The sequence below is a fragment of the Syngnathoides biaculeatus genome, chromosome 14 (assembly GCF_019802595.1).
Source record: "Syngnathoides biaculeatus isolate LvHL_M chromosome 14, ASM1980259v1, whole genome shotgun sequence".
Lineage (NCBI taxonomy): Eukaryota > Metazoa > Chordata > Actinopteri > Syngnathiformes > Syngnathidae > Syngnathoides > Syngnathoides biaculeatus.
Window position 1 is genome coordinate 27,885,851 of NC_084653.1, and position 18,617 is coordinate 27,904,467.

Genomic DNA, 18,617 nt, shown 5'->3' on the forward strand with positions numbered 1-18,617 from the left:
ACACGCGGCAAAAACTCACACATTTGAGCAGATTGTCAACGTGGCAAAATATTTGCCGGATTGCGGTTGAAAGACTTGAGCAGCGTCCTCAAATCACATTAGAAGAAGCTTAATTGCGCTTTATGGCGCAGAGGAGAGCATATGCTCGCTGGGCCAATTCAATCAAGACCAGAGCGCACAGTCCGGGCTGAAGGGCCGCCGCCAGCGCTCCGTTGTCCGCACTGCTGGATGTCGGACTCGGGTCTTCGACCACGCCTCGAGGCCTTCCTCGACCGGCGCAGGGACGGAAGCTCGCGCTTGAAATGGATTTGTCAGGCATTCTGCCGCCATCTTGATGACATCTTCGGTGCGCGAGAGTCTTTGCTGGCATCTTTTGTGAGACGGGCTGAAAATAGCGCCTTGCCCCCCCCCCCCCCTGTCGTGTCTCATTGCGCTGATCCAAATGAGGGAGAATGGATGGCGCCTTCCGCTAAATGCTGTTAGGGGCCCGCTTGCTTTATTGAATGAAGGCGCCGCTGTGGCCGGCAGGTGTCGGTGGCAGATTTTGCTCAAACGGGGTCACCGAATTGGCAAATCTGGTTAACGTAACACTTTGGGGGGCAGGCCTCACGAGTCCGAATGTCCTGGCTGGCTCTTGCGCTTGAGTGGAATCTTTCCTTGCCCAGAAACGCTCCTCGGACGCTTGTCTTTTGCTCTTCCAAATTACCGCAGCAGGCCTCCGCCAATTGGGCCAGACGAGACTCCAGTTTCCGCTTGACTGCGGCGCTCCGTCATCTCGCTGCCCTTAGTCTCCTCACGGATGAAACGTGCTGAGACCAAATCCAGGAGAGCCCGGATCTCCTCGGTTTCCTCACGGTTTTCCCCGCTGTTGCGTTCAGAGACTACAACTGTCTTCGATTTTCCTGACATTTCTGCATTCCCGTCAGCAAAAATGGAAGGACAAGTATTCAAATTTCAGTCGTTCCGCTTCCCCGACTTTTCCAAACCTTCACTTTTTGCTCAGTTGTTCCTTCAGCAAGCCTCGCCTCTCCTGGAAGCCAAACTAAATGTTGAAAAAGGTGCAAATCGGGGGCTAATTCTCAGCTACTTGTAGGCCTTTCCAAGGGAGCCCGGGGGCGCTGTTTCCGAGCGTTAAAACGGCTGACGCGCGTCGTAACTGGCGAAGGCGTCGGCGGCGATCCCTCCTCGTGGCGACCGTGCAAATCTTCTACTTTCTTTTTTTTGCCGTTTAACAATCCTAATTTCTTTGACTGCAGCGCTAAGGGAAGAATACAAACTTTTTGAAACGGGCTAAACGGCTCCGCCAGCGGCCTGTCACGCTCGCTTACGGCCGCCGCAGTCCGTCGGCCCGCCGCCGCCGGCGCAGACTGTTAGCACCCGTTAGCCGCGCTAAAAGGGAATACTAATGGAAATTGGGAATGAGCGCTATAAAAAAAAAAAAAAAAAAAAAAAGCTCAAAGCGGGCTTGTATGCAGATGATCGCGGTCCATTAGTTCCGTTTACCTTGGCTTTTATCCGGCGTCTGACAGCAGTAAACAACCGTGAAAAGATCTATACGCGCAGGTGAAACCGATGGTGACGACTGCTATATAAAAAAAAAAAAAAAAAACCAACACATTTCCGGGGCGAGCAGAATATTTCAAGTGACGCTTGATAAGGTTTATGGCTTGAAATGACAGCAGTTCTGATGGAATAGAGGAGAGCGAGCCATTGCTTATTCATGGGAGTTGCGCTGACGGATGCGTCGAGCGAGTCAATCATAAGCAGCTCTCATCCGCTAATCGCGAGGCAACGTCGGACCGGGGATGCCTGCCAGCGCCACTGCGGGACTGACAACTCCAATGAGCAACAAATAATGCCAAGAAAAACAACAACGACTTTGCAGACGAGCCTGCACCAAAGTTCTGCAGACTTTTTTTTTTTTTATTTTTTTTTGGGGGGAACGCTTCCTCAGCTGCGTCCATTTCCATAAACGCTGCCGGGCTGCCTCACCTCCGCCAGGAACGCCGGCCGGCTAAATGCGTCACCTTCTCGTTCGGCTCCCCCAAAATGTCGGTCATTAGCATAGAGGAAAAGACGAGAGAGCTGAGATCATTGACAGCTTGATGTGACGGAGGTCAATTGAAATAACAGCTTTTTGTGTGTTTAGATTCTAAATGGGACACTTGTGTCGCCACTTCTTGGCTCGCGCACACGCTGCACACACACTGCGGGCTGTAATGAGCAGATTATGCAAAGGCGCCAGCAGCCCAAATCTGTAATTATAATCAAACTCTCTCCTCCTCCATCGCTTACTGTGTGTAGGGAAAAGCGTTGCGGGGGGGGGGGGGGCAACTCATCACACGTAACGAGATAACGTAATTGAATTAAAAAACATGTATGTAATTGTAATCCACTACATTACGAGGAGGAAATGTGCCATTAAGTTACAGTCGCTTTTGGAAATTTCATTGAGTTCAATGTTAATTACATTTTTTTTTTTTTAAATCGCTGCAAAAGTGTTTTTTTTTTTTTTCTTTCTTTCTTCCTCTTTAGAGTCACTGATGGTGTAAGTGGTACACACACGCCTGCCTGCCTTCCTTTGGTGCGTGACGGTGTCGATATCTGACCGGCGACCAGTTCAGGGCGCGGTCCGCCTTTCGCCAGAGGCTAGCTGGGATGGGCTCGCAACCCTTGTGAGGATAAGCGGCTTGGATAATGACATGACACGTCCTCTTTCTAAAGCCAACAACAACTGTCATCGTCTCTCTCTGGTCATGAGCCGTTCTGCCCTGGTTTCAAATGTTCCATATTTTTCCAAACATGACCTGGAAGGTCGACCGTTTAGCACATCTGGCCCACAGGCCTGAGGTGGCGGGTTCAAATCCGGCCGAGCCCGTGTGGCGTTTGCACGGTCGTGAATGTTTCCAAAAATGCAAGGTGCGCGCCGGCTCGAACAAATCTCATCGTAGGTGATCAGTGGCTCGACAGGAGTCCGACACGCACCTTACCAGTCGGCTACTTCACCGGCAGCCCCTGAACTTCAATCTTTTCGCAGTTTACAGCCTTCAGGGGTTGTTTGGACTTTGGCACGCAGGTAGGACGCGCCCGCCTGTCAAAAGACGTCTGGCGGCGACGCATCTGGCGCGCCATCTGGAAGCGGATTCAGGCGTCGACTGCCGCGCGACCTCCGCCGTCGCCTGGCGGCAGACGAGTGTCAGCCAGTCAAGCGATGCTCCACTTTTCACCAGGAGGAAACTTCACTGGAAGCAACAACGCAACTTCTCAGAAAATGACAATAGATATACATGTTTTTTTTTTTTTTTAATCTTAAATCAGGACTGTTGGAACATTTGAACTTTGGTCGTTTTCCAAAAAGTTCTGACATTTTCATCACATACCGTATTATTTTTCCCCCCTCTAAACTACAGCCCTTTTATTCTTTGTATTCTTCCTTTTTTCTCCCAAAATAGTTCACAGTTGTATTTTTATTCATCCAACGTCAGAATCTGGATCATCTTTACCGGCCAAGTATGTTCAAACACTGAAGATTTTTTTTCTTGGGTTAGATGGAGCGACACTAGTGTGACAGTAAACATCTGCGGTTGAAAAATATAGATTTTGACAATTTAAAACAAACTGCTAGCAACGGTGTTATTAGAAAACCTGAATGTATAAATGTATTGGGGTGGGGGGCTGGGGGGGGGGGGAATACGAGCTAAACCTGTTTGTGTTTGTGATCTGGCAGCGCAGTTTTGAAAAAGTCTCCAAGTCGCCCAGTCACGTCTGGAGAGTCGGGCGGCGGTTTCAAAGTCACACAACTCCAGTCGGCTCTCCGTGACGTCATCGTTCTCCAGAGTCCACTTCCAATCGTTTCGATGCACAAGAAATTGAACGTTTACACAAAGAGGCAAAAGAGGAACGACTTTGACGACGTGAAGACCTCCAATGATAAAGAGAAAGGAGAGGAAGGATTGTGGATCAATGAAAAACAGAAAACCATTCCGGGATCTGTGACGCCTCCATATTGTGAGAAAAGTAACATCTTGCCAGCAAAGAAAATCTTCTTTCTTCGCAATAATGTTGTTTCACTCATTTCTATGTTGCCTGTATTTATTTTATACCGATAAAAAGGTTCAGGGGCTGCAAAGGATTATTTCATTTTCAGCTCATTTCATGAGTTCAGGTCTCAAACAGCGTTCCGGAATGACTTAAGTTTGGAAATCGTGGTTCCACTCTTCTGCATCACTCTTTCTTCACACAAATACTCAAGTACAAGTAAAAAGTAGACTGCTTTCAAAGTACTCTGACAAGTTCAGTTGATGGAAAATGTTACTCGAGTTCATGTAATGGTGTACGACTCGCCACCTCTGCTCAATGGCCACAATTTGAAGACTAAACATGCGTAATCCAAGCCAGGGTACACCCGAAAGTGCTTGCCAGTCCGTCGCAGGGAGAAGAAACCAGAAACCAGCAACCAGTCACAGTCACATTCCCATCGAGGCCCAATTGAGAGCCTTCAGTTAACCTAACGTGCGTGCTTTGGGGGAGGTGGGAGGAATGCGAAGCCCCCGGAGAAAAGCCACAGAGGCACGGGGAGAAGTCCACGCGGTTGGGGTTGGGATTTGAACCCCGATCTTCACAACACAACCATCTATTTTCCACGCCACATACTGTATCCTCACTGGATATTGACTTGCAAAATAATTCAATGAACGATGTGTTCGTTATAGTGGTCTTTGTGTGTGTGTGTGTGTGTGTGTGTGTGTGTGTGTGTGTGTGTGTGTGTGGTGTGTGTGTGTGTGTGTGTGAGGAAGGAAGGAAGGAAGGAAGGAAGGAAGGAAGGAAGGAAGGAAGGAAGGAATGGACGAGGACAGAGGTACAATCGAAGAATGTGAAAGCTGAGGGCGGAAGACATTCTTGGCACGGTAACAAAGTCTCATCATGTCGTCACCAAGGCAGGCGCAGTTTCAGGACTTACAGTACCGCGTGTGTCATCATTGTACGTTAGGAAAAAAAAGAGGAAATTGGATTATTATTATTTTTTTTTTTTATGGCACGGACAGGAGAGCAGAGCGAGACACACGCCTCCGTCCGAGCTGCTCCGGACAATACAATACGGGCACAATAATATCAAAAGTCGATGGAACGCGCAAAGACCGCAGACGATGATTGACACGCGTGTCGTAGACGGGCGCGGCCGCGTGTTACGAAGACGGCGAGGCGGAATAAATCAGGCCCAGCTGATGTGTGTTTACCTTGCCGAGCCCCGGGGGGCTTGCGGGTAAAAGTGAGCGTGAGCAGTTCCGCAACAGAGAAGCCATTTAACGCCCGCGCGCGGCGGCGGCGGTGGCGGCGGCCTTTGAGGCAACAAAGCGCGAAGGAATGTGGCGCGACACGCCAGTCGCGTCGTCTGAGCGCGTCTTCCTCCGCTGATCGTACACGTGTGGCCTCATAAAACATTCATAAAAAGCTGCGAAGCGCCAGCCACGAGCCGACGCGCAAATCAAGCGCCTCGTCGTTCCGGATGCCACGTCAAAATGTTACTTCACTCGCAGGAACTGGCAGCAGACCTTCAAAGCGGGGGAAGTGCAGCGTTTAACTCAACCGCTTCATTGATTTCGCGTCCCCGTGAGTCGTGCGTCCAAAACCGCACCGCGAGCCTCAACGAAATCCGTTTAAGTACGCGAGCTTACAGTAACGACTTCCAAATCGAAACACTCACTCAGTCCAAATCAAATTGGACCTGATTTTCAATTAATATCGCAAACAGCAGAAAATATAAGTTGGAGTTTGCTTCCAAGCGCATTAAAGGGAAAAACGTTTTGAGGGAGGTTTATTGCTGTTTTATTCCCCCCCCCCCAAAAAAAAAGACGCTCCACGACTCCGCTGCCGCCATATGCGTTGTCATCTTATTGTGTTTTTTTTTTTTTTTTTTTCATCTCTTCGCACAATGAACGGTCACCTTTCACCTCTCACTTTCACTGTGAATTTTCATTTTCTTATCCCTCACTATTAACCATTCATCCGTTTTCTGAGCTGCTTATCCTCACAAGGGTCGCAGGAGTGCGGGAGCCTAAGCCAGCTATCACCAGGCAGGAGGCCGCTTACACCCTGAACCGGTTGCCGGCCAATCGCAGGGCACGTCGAGACGGACAACAGTCGCACTCACAGTCACACCTACGGGCAATTTAGAGTCTCCAATTGATGCATGATTTTGGGGATATGGGAGGAAACCGGAGTACCTGCAGAAAAGCCACGCAGGCACGGGGAGAAGATGCAAACTCCACACTGGCGGGCCAGGACTTGATCCACAATCCTCGGAAATGTGAGGCCAACACTCTAACCACTTGCACCACCGTGCCACATCTTTCACTATTACAAAATGCCGTACATATATCGAATAGAATTGCTATCTTGTCATTGCAAGACATCCAATGAAATTTGCAAAACATTGAGCAAAGTCCAGTCTCAAGCTAAAACACGCTAGCATCACCCTATGTGTCATTACTTGTTTTAAAAGAATCTTTCCCCGTGGTATTATTTTTACTGCTTGATTTTGAATGTGGTTGACTTCTTTATACACTTGTATCACAGTTGAGATATTTTTTAGAAAGTTGTGACTGACGGGGAGGGGGCCAGTCCAGGGTGTCATCTGCCTTTCGCCTGAAGTTAGCTGGGATAAGCGCCAGCACTCCTGTGAACCCTTGTGAGGATGAGCGGCTTGGAAAATGGATGGCGAGAAGTCGCCCGGGTAATCATGGTGACAGTTTCAATTATTTCCTGGCCGTAGAAATGTTTTCTTCTCTTTTTTTTTTTTCATCCAAACAAATCTGAGGTGATCGTGTGTTGGCCCAATCGTATTCCTCCCCTTTCCGTTTACTTCTGATTATCTCGCCAGAGACGCTCGAAAACAATAACATGTGTTAAGTGAACTTTTGCATTTGAAAAAAATTCCCAAACCGTTTTGAGGATCTTGGCGGGAATCTTCCTGTGAGGAGTTTGCATATTTTCTCGGGGTGCTTTGGCTTTAACTCACATTCAACAACAACAGCAAAAATGCAAGTTAGCTCCATTGAAGACACAAAATATGACATCAACGTCAGCCTGCATCCTGAACGGTTGTTTGTCTCTTGGTGGCCTGCGATCGGCTGGCAACAAGTCCCGGGCGTACCTCGCCTCTCGCCTCAAGTCATCCGGGATCGGCTTCGGCCCAGTCGTGAGCGGGAACCCTCATGAGGACGAGCGGCAGACAAAACGGAGACTTTTTTTTTTTTGCTGGATTGCATTGAGATCAGCAGGTCCATTCTTTGCATTCTTCTTAAAAGTTGCCACACTTAATTTGTTTTGTGCCCCCCCCCCCCATTCCAAACATGCGTCCACCACTGTCGTTATTCAGTATGGCGCGCATTCCGAACGATCGTCAGCCAAATTGGCCGTCATAACAAGGTAAGGCGTCACCTCTGCGCAGTTTATTCCGACGTGGCGAAAGCCCGCAGTGTGTTAACAACTTGAAGATGAAGCAAAACGTGCCAAAAGTATATATATATATATGTTTCCCCCCCCCCCCAATGATGCAACAGCACCATTAAAAAGATACATCCTGTGCACATAACTGTATCACACAGTGCAAAGTGTGTTTTCGTGCGTTCTTGTAATGGTGTCATGAAAATTCATGATGAGAGCATGTTAAGTGCATTAGTCGGTCTCCCGAGTTCCAGCACATGAATAAAACCAACAAGGCACGCAGGATTGTAGGGAAAAAAAAAACATGGAAATTCATTTTGATGCCTAATTATTTTTGGACTTGACAGCTTGGCCTGCGTGTATGCACAGTGGTATGTAATGTGTGTGCACGGCGGTAATGATTGCGACATGTCAAAACATAATGAGAGGAGGAAGAAGGCGAGCGACACCGTCGCGGCCGCAACGGAGCTCCTCCAGCCACGCGCCGCGTGTTGATTTGTCGCAACAAAACAATGCAACAAAGGTTCTCGAGCTGGTGTGCGCGCGTGAGGAGCGGATGTACTCATTATGGCCCATAATGGGGAAACCCCCCCCACCCCACCCCACCCCACTCCCGTTTCCGCACTGCGCATTTATTTGCTCAGCAACATCGATGACCAGGACACACGCGCACGCAAACACACACTCGTAACAGCGAAGCAAATGATAACATTTGTGAAGAAGACAAGACATCGCCTGTTTGCCGAGCTGGCGGCCGCCGTCGAACAACGTCTTGCATTCGATTCGGATTTCAAATCGAGCCTGCAAGTCCGTGCGCCCGATTGGCATCTCGCTGCGTCTATTTTTCCTCAAGCGCTGCTCATAATTAGCGTGGCGTGCGCGCGCGCGCGGGGGCCAAATCCCCGCAAGACTTCGGGCGAGAGGATCGGCGTACACCGTCTTCAATTCATCCGGCTCGCGTGTGGAATTTGGAACGTGAATTCATGGCATTCAAACACTGATCTCCAGACTGCGAGGCAGGGACGCTAACTCTTTGCACACTCCATAGTCAATTATTGACCATATTTTGATGTCACATTCCAACGGTTCATGCAAGTGTAAAAATAAGATGAATTGTCACCGCGGAGAGAGGTCAATTTTATTTACTTGGCATTTTTTCAGTTAGCGGGTGGCACGGTGGAGCAGCTGGGGAGCGTTGGCCTCGCAGTTCTGGGAACGGGGTTCAAATCCCGGCCTCGCCTGTGTGGAGTTTGCATGTTCTCCACGGCCCTGCGTGGGTTTCCTCCGTGCACTCTGGTTTTCTCCCACATCCCAAAAACATGCAACATTCATTGGACACTCTAAAATTGCCTGTAGGCGTGATTGTGAGTGTGGCCGTTTGTCTCGATGTGCCCTGCGATTGGCTGGCGACCAGTTCATGGTGTACGCCGCCTCCTGGCCGTCGACAGCTGCGATAGGCTCCAGCACTCCCGTGACCCTCGTGAGGATAAGTGGAAGAAACAATGAACAATGTGAGAGGTGTGGCACGTTGGGCGACTGGTGAGCACATCTGCCTCACAGGTCTCGGGTTTTAATAAATGTAGGCTAGTTATGAAATATGGAACGTATTAAAAGTGTGTTTTATCATTTTATATATTGATTTGCCCAGCTTCCTTTCTTTTTTCCTTTTCAATTTACCAACTCACCACCGGATGTCTTTTTTTTTTTTGTTTTTCCTCACACGTGATTGGATGATTGACGTGTCCAATCAGGTACAGTGCTCACCTGCACTTTCGCTCTTTGCAGTCAAGTTTGTCGACGTGAATGAAAGCATTCGCGAGAAAAAAATAATTCAAAACAAGTGGGTGTTGGAGCGTTTCGGACTACACACAATAGTGTGAGAGTGAGTTCTGGATGTTTTTATTTTTTCATTGTGCTCGGACAGAATCAGTTGAACAGAAAAGCAAAATGCTAATCGCGATTAGCAACGTAGCGCACTGAAGCTAATGCTAGCGTTTCATTTGCCTCTTATGTGCCACGTATAGAGGTTTATATTAAACTCTAAAGTGAACAGAGGCCTTCGTACTGTAATGCGGACCATGGATGCTCTCTCTCGACCCTGCTGAGAATACAAAGTCGTCTGGTTTGCCCATTTTGGCGAGAGGCCTGCTCTTTTCGCCACGCTCTAACCTTTGAACTCGGGATTGGTGAGTACCACAACTGTTTGCAAATGAATTTTATTTCGGCTTGTATTCCACGCAAAGTGGTCACTTTAATGTTAATGAGGTCACAACACACCCAAACAACAACGGGTTTGCAAGTTAAGGGAAAAAAAAAAACGACTTAAAAAGGGGATATTGAACAGCTGGTTTGCACTTTGGATAAAAACACGGAAATGTTTGTGTGTGTTCGTTCGTTCGTGTGTGTGTTCGTGTTCACTGACACTGAAATTTTGAATCCAAACAAAGCCGGTAACTTACTGTCGGCCACTCCAGAAAATTTATGTCCCGAACCACACGCACTGCGTGACAGCTCAGCCGTTGCTTCTTTGGGTTAGGGTTAGCAGGCCATCATAGTATCAATTTTTTTTGATGCAATTCAAACAGCCACCCAAAACTATCGCAAAACCAAACACTTTGCGCTTTCAAAAGGCTTGCCTGGTCATAGACGTTCACTGATGTTTTACAGACCTCTAATTGGTTGTAGAACCATATCGATTTTCAAGAATATCGCGCTCAACGTGATGAAGCAGTTTTTAGTGTAAGCGGTTGCCAATTTACAACTGTGAACGCCCCCCTCCACCCCAAACGTTTGTTTTGCAGGAAACGTGACCAATTGGAATATCGGAAGAATGAAATGTGACAGATTAGAATATCTGAAGATAACAATGATTTCCTTCAACTCTCGATGGTTGGAATTTTGTGGGAGTGGCTATTCCATGCATGAATTCCACGCATTCAAACCGAGACCTCTGTTCTATTTTTGTACGGTTCCTCGGTCGCTTCCGACTGTTTGCAATTTGCGCACAGTTGTTGTCGATTTAGTGCACCTCTCAACTTGTTTGACTCCAGCGAAAACAACGACTGATTTCGTATGTCCGATTGCTCCATCGTGACTTTTACGGAACTTCCTCTTCTCCCCTCTCGGAGCGGAGCGAAGCGAGGATTCTCGCTAATGTGCATCTGAGCAAAGATTTTCCTACCTTTTGAATAATCACAAGCACCTGTGTGGGGGTGCACGCAAATGTAATAATCGTAATCAACCCCCGTCGGTTGCGCGCGCTTGACTGCAAGGGATGCGCCGGCGGCAGGATGAGGCAAATCTCCCGGCATTATCCGCGGGGACGAGAGCAAAGCGCCACATCCGGATGGAATTTATTGGTTTGTGATTGGCCTTATCCCCACCGCATTTGCCTCCTGATTGCTCCAGCAGACGTTAGCGGACGCTTCCACTGGAACACAAATAGGGGGAAAAGGAAAGTGGAGGAAATGGAAGCGAGCGAACAATCACGCTCGCTGGCCTGTGAAAGGAAACTAAGACCGAATCATTTGCAGTGGTCTGCGTTGTCATGTTTTTCAATCGTCGTTGAACTCAAAAGAAGACTCTTTGGTCATTTGCCAAATGATTAGTTTCAGATTGGATTCGTTTGAAGAAAATTGTGGCCAGTTTCGGGTCGTGTTTTGTATCTGTCCGTCCATTCATTTTCTTCGGGCTTTAGCGAGGAATCTCGGACAGCCACTTCCTCCAGCTCTTCCGAGGGGATCCTGAGGTGTTCCCGGGCAAAGTCTCTCACCCCGAGACCCCCGTATACATTTTTGTTTGTTTGTTTTTGGTCACCTTTTCATGCCTTTTGGTGTTTGCACGTCTGGTGAAGGTTGTCATCATCGTCGTGTTTTGCGACAATGACTTTGGGATGGTCTCGAGAGGTTAGGGTTCCCCCGCTCTCAGCGATCATGAGATTCGTGTTGAGTCACACCTCGACAATGAAACCTTTTTGTCGGCCGTCGGTTAGGACGGAGCCGTCTGATATTTGCTTGGACTGACAATGAGCCGAAGTGCTTTTGGGTTATTGATACATTTTATGTCATGTCTTGCCTTTCTGTGCTTTTTTTTTTTTTGCACCTCCCTTTCTTCGTTTTCCCCTGTATCACGTTATATTTTTACACGTAACTTAATTCATGATCGTATTTGTTGTTCGTTACTTGGCTTATTCTCGACATCCGGTGACATTTTTAGGTCATTACTCCACTTGGAAGTATGATTAGTGAAAAGAATGGTGACGCGTTAAATACTTTTCTGTGAGTGTACGTATAGATAATTTATACAGTATACATACATGCTGGTATCAGAACAAGTCTTATCGCAGTTCAATCTGCCATATTACTAGTTTGAAACAACTTTTGTTTCAGAAGAACTATTTCATTCTTAATGTTTAAAAGAAGATGATACTTTTGAATCAGCACAAAAGTCCTGTTGCTATTATTATGATTGATTGTTTTGCCCACTATTTCTTGTGTTTTCATCGCGTTGTCAAATTGTGGAAAAAGTTGCAGCCATTATTGCATAAAAACGTATTGACGGATCCGGTCGGCGTCTTTTGGTCCGTCTCGACCGCGTGACGCTCGTGATCGCTTGAGAAGGCGACGTCGGAGGCTTCCGTTCGGGGGCGAAGTGGCGCGAGCGGAAATGGTGGCCGGCGGACCATCACGTTCGCCGGCCCGTAGGAGGACTCAAATGGAGGACGGGAGAAGAGGAAGGGGGGGGCGGGGGGCTCGGGGGGGCTGCCCGCCCTTTGCCGCCGACCATCGATTAAAGTGCAATGGTGCAATTTCGTCGGTGTTCCTCCACAATGAGGAATGAGATTATGCTCAATTTGGACCTGTTCAAGAGAACTCCTCACCTTTGTGTTTAAACGTGTGTACACACACATACACACACAAACACAGTACTCAGAGTGTCAGCCCACCCCCGAGGGAAATCAAGCGTCTGGAGACGGGTCAGCCCTGGCCCATGTATATATTCATGGGCTTAATCTGGCATCATTCCTCCCTTGCTGCCACAAATGTATTTCATTTACAATCGTCTCCATTTGGCCCGCTTTCAGCCGGAGGAAAGTCGGCCCGCGATGTTGGCGTGTCAAAAAAAAAAAAGGCGTTTCAAGGAAAAAGAAAAAGGGAGAGCGAGAGCGAGAGCGAGAAGAAATGATTTTGCACAACGGCAGCAGCTGCGCTCGCCGGTCCGAGCGCGAGGATGCCGCGTGTTGTAGCCGGCAGATGCTGCGTGTGTATTAAACAAATTAATTATTAAAAGATGCTTGACACATGAAAAGTGGCTCCTCGGGCTACGAAGGAAAATGTTTATTCTTCTGCCACAAGACTTCTCCAATGAGCGCAGCCAACGCTTGAGGTGCGCTCACGTTTCAAGCGATGACACGCCGACTGCTAATGTGCGTAAGTGGTTTCGTCCAGGCTGAAGAAAGATCTTTGTTGTTGTCATTTTTTTTTGGGGGGGGGTGGGGGTGGGGGCGGATTTGGATGAACGGGATTATGTCACAACACAGAATGAACTAACTTCAAATTCAGAAATAGCCAATAATAAAAACAGAAGACAGTGCACTTAACATTTTCCTGGATACATTCGAGATTAGCCTTTGAAGTGAAACAGACTACGTAATGTGCAATTTTTTCCAGAAATATTTTCAAAAAGTCAATAGAGCGCATTATGTTTAGGTATGGATGAAAAATAAAAAATGCACTCAGATTGTGTAGTCATATACAGGTACAAGTACAAACCTAGCAAAATAGAAATACAGATAATTCTGAATATTTTGAGCATATTGGTAACAGCAAATTGTTGGTGCGCATTGTACATTGGTAGAAGGATTTTGCAGATTTAATTTTTTTTTTTTTTTGGAGGGGGGGGGTCAACTTTGGAGGTGCGCATTATACTTTAGGATGCGTTATACACGAGAATTTACGGTACTTCTTTTCCAGAAAAGAGGAGGATCCACTTCATGTGGCAGAGCTGCACGAAACGGCATCAGATACAGTTGGAAAGGGGCCTGGTTCAAAACAAAAGCATAGAAATGAGGCATATTTCATTTGAATCTTAAATTTCTTCATCAGCATGTACTTGAAGTGTGTACATTTTCTGCGTGGAGAAAATGTATTTTGCCTCAAAAAAAATCTCTGGTGGCCGGGGTTCTCCCCACGACAATATTTTGGGTTTTGGGTTAGTTTTTTTTGGTCCCCCTTTTCAGGCCTTTGTTGTTTCCATGTGTGATACAACAGATTGACTGCGAGTATATCAGCTTTTGTGTAAAAAAAAAAAAAAAAATGAGCAGGCCCACACAGCAAATCACACCAATAACCTCAAATTGGGAGTAAATTGAAACGGGATCAACGTTCCGTGTTTTCGTTCAGTTGCGAACCTTGAGACGTTTCTTCTGTACGACGACTAGCTTGGCTCAATTAAGGTTGGAAACCGCCGGCGTATCCGACAGACCGAGCGTCTCGGGGCCTCCGGGCCTCCGGGCGTCAGTCCACTCTGTCCGGCCAAGAAGCCGATTGATGTTGAACTACTTTGCCGAAAAGCACAAAGTCGCCCAGATGAAAGTTGCGTCGCCATTTAAGAAGTTTAGATAACGGCGCGACCGCTCCCGTAACGTCAGCAGACACCAGCTGAGAGCTTATTAAGGTCGCGATTCGTATGTTTTTCAGAACCAAAAGGCTTTTAGCATACAGTACATCATTAAAGTTTACACGGAAAAAGGCTTGCGGTCCTAATGGTTTGTGTCGCCGTGACGATGAAAGCCTTTTCCCATGCAAACTTTAATGACTTCTGTTATCCTGATGTGGTATTTTCAACACAGCATCTGTTTGTCTTTCTTTTTGAGCCACGTGGACATTGCTCCAATTAAGGAAATTCCTGCCGTAGTCCAGCACCTTTGAATTTGTCCTCCCATCGCGGCTGCGGCGGCCCGAGAGCGATCGGGGCTTTGCGCCGGCGCCACCCGCGCGCTCTTAAAAGCGCCGCTGCCATTTTAGCAAGCTTTGGAGTGTGATCAAGGACTCCTCGGTGACCTTTAGGAAGCGGGCCCGCGGCTTCATGATTAGAGGGTCAGAGACTGAAATCGCCGCTCGACCAGCGACTCGTCCCCAGTCGCTAACTCGATGACCTCAGAGACCGGCGGGGGGTCGCCGGGCCTTTCTCACGCCGCAGCTTTTCCGGTGCCGATAATGAGGCGTCCTCCCCTGCTCCACTTCCACCGTCCCGCTCAATTGCAGCCGGATTCCCTCCCGCCCCGCCCGCCGCCCGGCAGACCAGAGACACCTGACTTTTTTTTTTTTTTTTTTTCCTCCCCCCGCTGCCCCGTCCCTCTAATGACGGGCACACGGGCAGAAGACTGACACGGCTCGGCCGTCCGGCTGTGCGTCGCCGGGCTCTCGTAGCTCAGATGTGCGCGGGAGGAGGCGGCGTGTACCGCGTGTGATGTCGACCGCCGGCCCCCGCGCTCGCTCATTTGTCAGCCAAATCATTCCCACGGGGGTGTTTCGTGTCAGCCGATCGTATCCCGGCGCGATAGCCGCGCGGGTCGACTCGCAGGAACGCCACCGAGCGTTGGAGTGGAGTCATTTGTCAGCGGGCCGCAGAAGAAAGATCGCTTCGTTCCTGAAGCAAGTTAGCGACGCGTGAAGCCGCACCCGATGGCGGACTTTTCAGTCCAATTGCGTTAAAACCCCTCAAACGCAAAACTTGCCAACGTAAGCGCAGAAGAGAACGGAACAGTCACGTTTCCGTCAGTGCTCCGTCTATTTTCAGAATTTATGTTTTTGCCAATGTCTGCTTGTGCCTGTAAACAGTAATTTAGGGTTCGGCGACCGTCAGGCGGTGTGCAGTTGGGATTGGTCCGTCAGTCTGGTTTTGCCGGGGGTGTTCGCCTTGACAAGGCAATAGTTGCCGTTTTGGTTGTCGCCATCGCCGTCGTCGTCGTCACCCAACAGAAAAAAGCAAAAGCTGTGACTTGTTCTCGTTTGCCGCAGGATTCGGTGAAGTGTGAACCTTCCAAAGATTCTCGTGCCACGTTGTACGAGAGAGGAGAAAAAAGTTTTCGTAACTCGGTTCAAACTGATTTAGAATGTTTTGTTTTTTTTATTAAGTCAAATAATTGCTCATTTATCAGACTAATTTGGTAATGGATGAGTTGTCATTTCATCGAAAAGCAGAAAAGATCTGAAGTGACGAATTTCCGTTGATCTTTTCAGATTAGCACGTCTTGTCCCATTACCGCCTGGCAATCTGGAGGATTTGACGCTCATCGGATTGCTCCCATGCAAATGTGAAATGACTTTTTTTCCCCCAGCTCCCGTCTTTATCCAGGATGAACATTTTAATGATTTATCGGCCGACGCAACGCAAAACGGCCACGTTGCCGACGACGTGCGGCGCTGGTACCTTGAAATGAATGCCGTTTCCCCGCCGACGCTCCTTTAAAAGAGACACCGGCCATTCGTCTCCTCGGCCACGCCGGTAACAAGCCATCTGCCGCATGCGGACATGAAAGATTAAATTGATATACAGTATGAAAGCTCCCCATTCACTTGCTAATGTCGGACATTGGCGGCCGCGCAGGCCGAAGCTGTCGTCCCTCCCAGGAAGAGGTCATTAGCGCCCTTCCTCCGTTCCGGCTGCCACCGGCCGAGCCTCGTTTGGCGTGGGGGGGGGGGGGGGGGAAAACGGGCCGCCCGATGCCCGGCTAATCCCCGTCGTCCTTTTGTATTCATTGAGGGCCCGGGGGGGGTGTCAACTCCAAGTCCACGTCGACGATTAGCACACTTTGCCGTTCGTTAAAAAAGAAAGTGCATGTGCTTGGGTGGGGGGTGGCATCCTGAGTGGGGGGGCGCAGTTGCTGATGTCAGTTGGCCACGAATGATAAATGTGACCTGTGACTGTAGGATTTATGATTTATGATACTGTATGTGACTGGTATTACAACAAGTCAAGTCAATCCTTAGTGTTCACATGCTAAGCGTAAATGATGCGATCATAGGGAAAAAAAATTGCAATATTGTATTATACTCTATGTGACTAAAGTAAAGTCATAATATTAAAAAGGAAAAAAATAACCTAATTTTAAAAGAATTGAGAAAAACAAGTGAGAATATACTCAGGGAAAAAAAAACATTGTATGGGATCGTTTCAACAACAAAAAAAGTAATATTACAAGTTAATGGTTATATGAGAATAAATTCATATCACATGATAATAAAAGTGACAATATTACAAGAAAAAAACATGATTGTCCAAGAATTATGTTGCAATATTTCAAGAACACTGAACACATATTTGAAGGTGCAAAAACAAAAAAAGAGAGAAAAGGGATGGTTTTCCTTTCTCTTCATTCGCTTCTTCCAATCATCTCCCGCTTCTCAATCCTCACCTTCACCTTCACGCAAGCGTCAATTCCGAGTCCCTCCGTCGAGAGTGACATCAGAATATTACAATTTCCAAAAATATATATATGGAGAATCAAATTTTGCGAAGTAAAAAGAATGGTCAAGATGCTTTGCGTGATATTTTTAGAAGAATAAAGTAAAAGAGGTGGAATGGTGGACTACTGGTGAGAGCGTCTGCCTCACAGTTCTGAGAACCGGGGTTCAAATCCAGGCCACATCTGTGTGGGGTCGACACGTGTGCGGGTATTCTCCGGGTTGTCCGGTTTCTGATGAAGCATCCGTTAATTGGCGATTGGCTGGAAACCAGTTGAGGGTGGACCCCGCCTCATGCTCGAAGATGTTCCGGGATAGGCGTTGTGAGGATGAGCTGCGGCTCTCATAATGGACGGCTAGATAAAGTAAGTGGCACTTGACAAACACCCGTCCGGAAGAGCTGAAGTGGAAGCGAAGAAGGCCCAGTAGTGACCGGATTGAAGGCGTCAGCGGTCGCTTCCCTTCACGCTTGACCTTCTCAAGCTGGTTAACTGCAAATTCCCGAAGCCACACGTTCGTTCAACAACAGTTGAGGGCAAACCAAAGGAGTCGGGGAAAGTCCACCCTGGAAAAAAATACTTCCATCTCAAATAATCCATCTTGGAAATTTCTTCCCCCCCCCCCTTTTTTTTTCGGGGGGAGATATTGGTGGAGATCAAAGGTGGCTTTCAGGTCCAATTAAGCAAATGAATGCAGATCGGAGGCTTTGGAGGGCTCCCTTGCTGGAAACGCACCTCAGATTTCAATAATTAATATGACACCTTGAGCTGCGGGGGGAGGACGGGGGGGGGGGGGGGTCTCTGTCTCTGAGTTTGGAACAATGTAACTGCCGAGTCTAATGCTGTTTGTCTCCATGAAAACGAGCCGCCGCCGCCGCCGCCGCCCCCTCGGACAGCCTCCCGCCTTTTGTCATGCTAACGGTGGGAGGAGGCTTTGGCGAAAGAAGGCCCCGCGGCCTGCGCTGGCCCAGCTTGCTCCGGCCTCTCGGGGACTCCAAAGCCGGCCTCGTTTTCTGCTTTTTAATCCTCTTAATCCCCATTAGAAGGGGCTTGCTGGAGACAAATCTGCTCCCCAAGGTCCTTGGGATTCAAACGCCGCGCTCGAGCAACTGTATTATTTGATGACAACAATAGCGGAGGACGGCAAGGAAAACGTGCAGCGACAGAGCCGGCAAGCGAGAACAGAGACACGGACAAGAAAGATGAGAATCGACAATGCGATCTCGGGACGGAGATCGCCGTTTTCACCCTGGTCACGTGACGCGCCTTCAACTCCCGAGTCTCATGCTAATGACCCTTATGTTGGCCCCTGTGCATTGAGACCCCCGCACTACCTTCAGAGTCCCCCGCCGTAATCCAGAAGGGACCTATTCAAATTAATCCACTCCTGTTCACCTCATCTCAGACAAACTCTCTTCATTATCGCTCAATTAAAGCTGCATACTGAAGAAGAAGACTGAGCCCCGGCGGGGAGAAGCCCTCCTGTCTCAGCGTCCCCACCGCAGAGCCGAAAGTCAGACCGGGACCTTAAAAATACAGAAGGGAAACGAACGCGAGTATTATTTGCTCCAATCTAGCCGATCTATCGGTGCGCACGGCAAGACACGCGAGTGGCAAATGCAAACGAATGCCCAGGAAAGACTGCATGAGCAAGTAAATCAAGCAAAGCATTGCTCTTTACTTACAGTTGATTTGCAGTGTTGGG

General features: G+C 48.3%; 1 long non-coding RNA gene across 1 annotated transcript; it reads left to right on the forward strand.

Moving 5' to 3' along the window:
* Window positions 1–9,185: 9,185 nt before the first annotated feature.
* LOC133512427 (uncharacterized) lies at window positions 9,186–16,118 on the forward strand. The gene is made up of 3 exons (XR_009798189.1): window positions 9,186–9,328; window positions 9,471–9,632; window positions 15,690–16,118. It is a non-coding gene; the product is annotated as an uncharacterized LOC133512427 (long non-coding RNA).
* The last annotated feature ends 2,499 nt before the right edge of the window (window positions 16,119–18,617 follow it).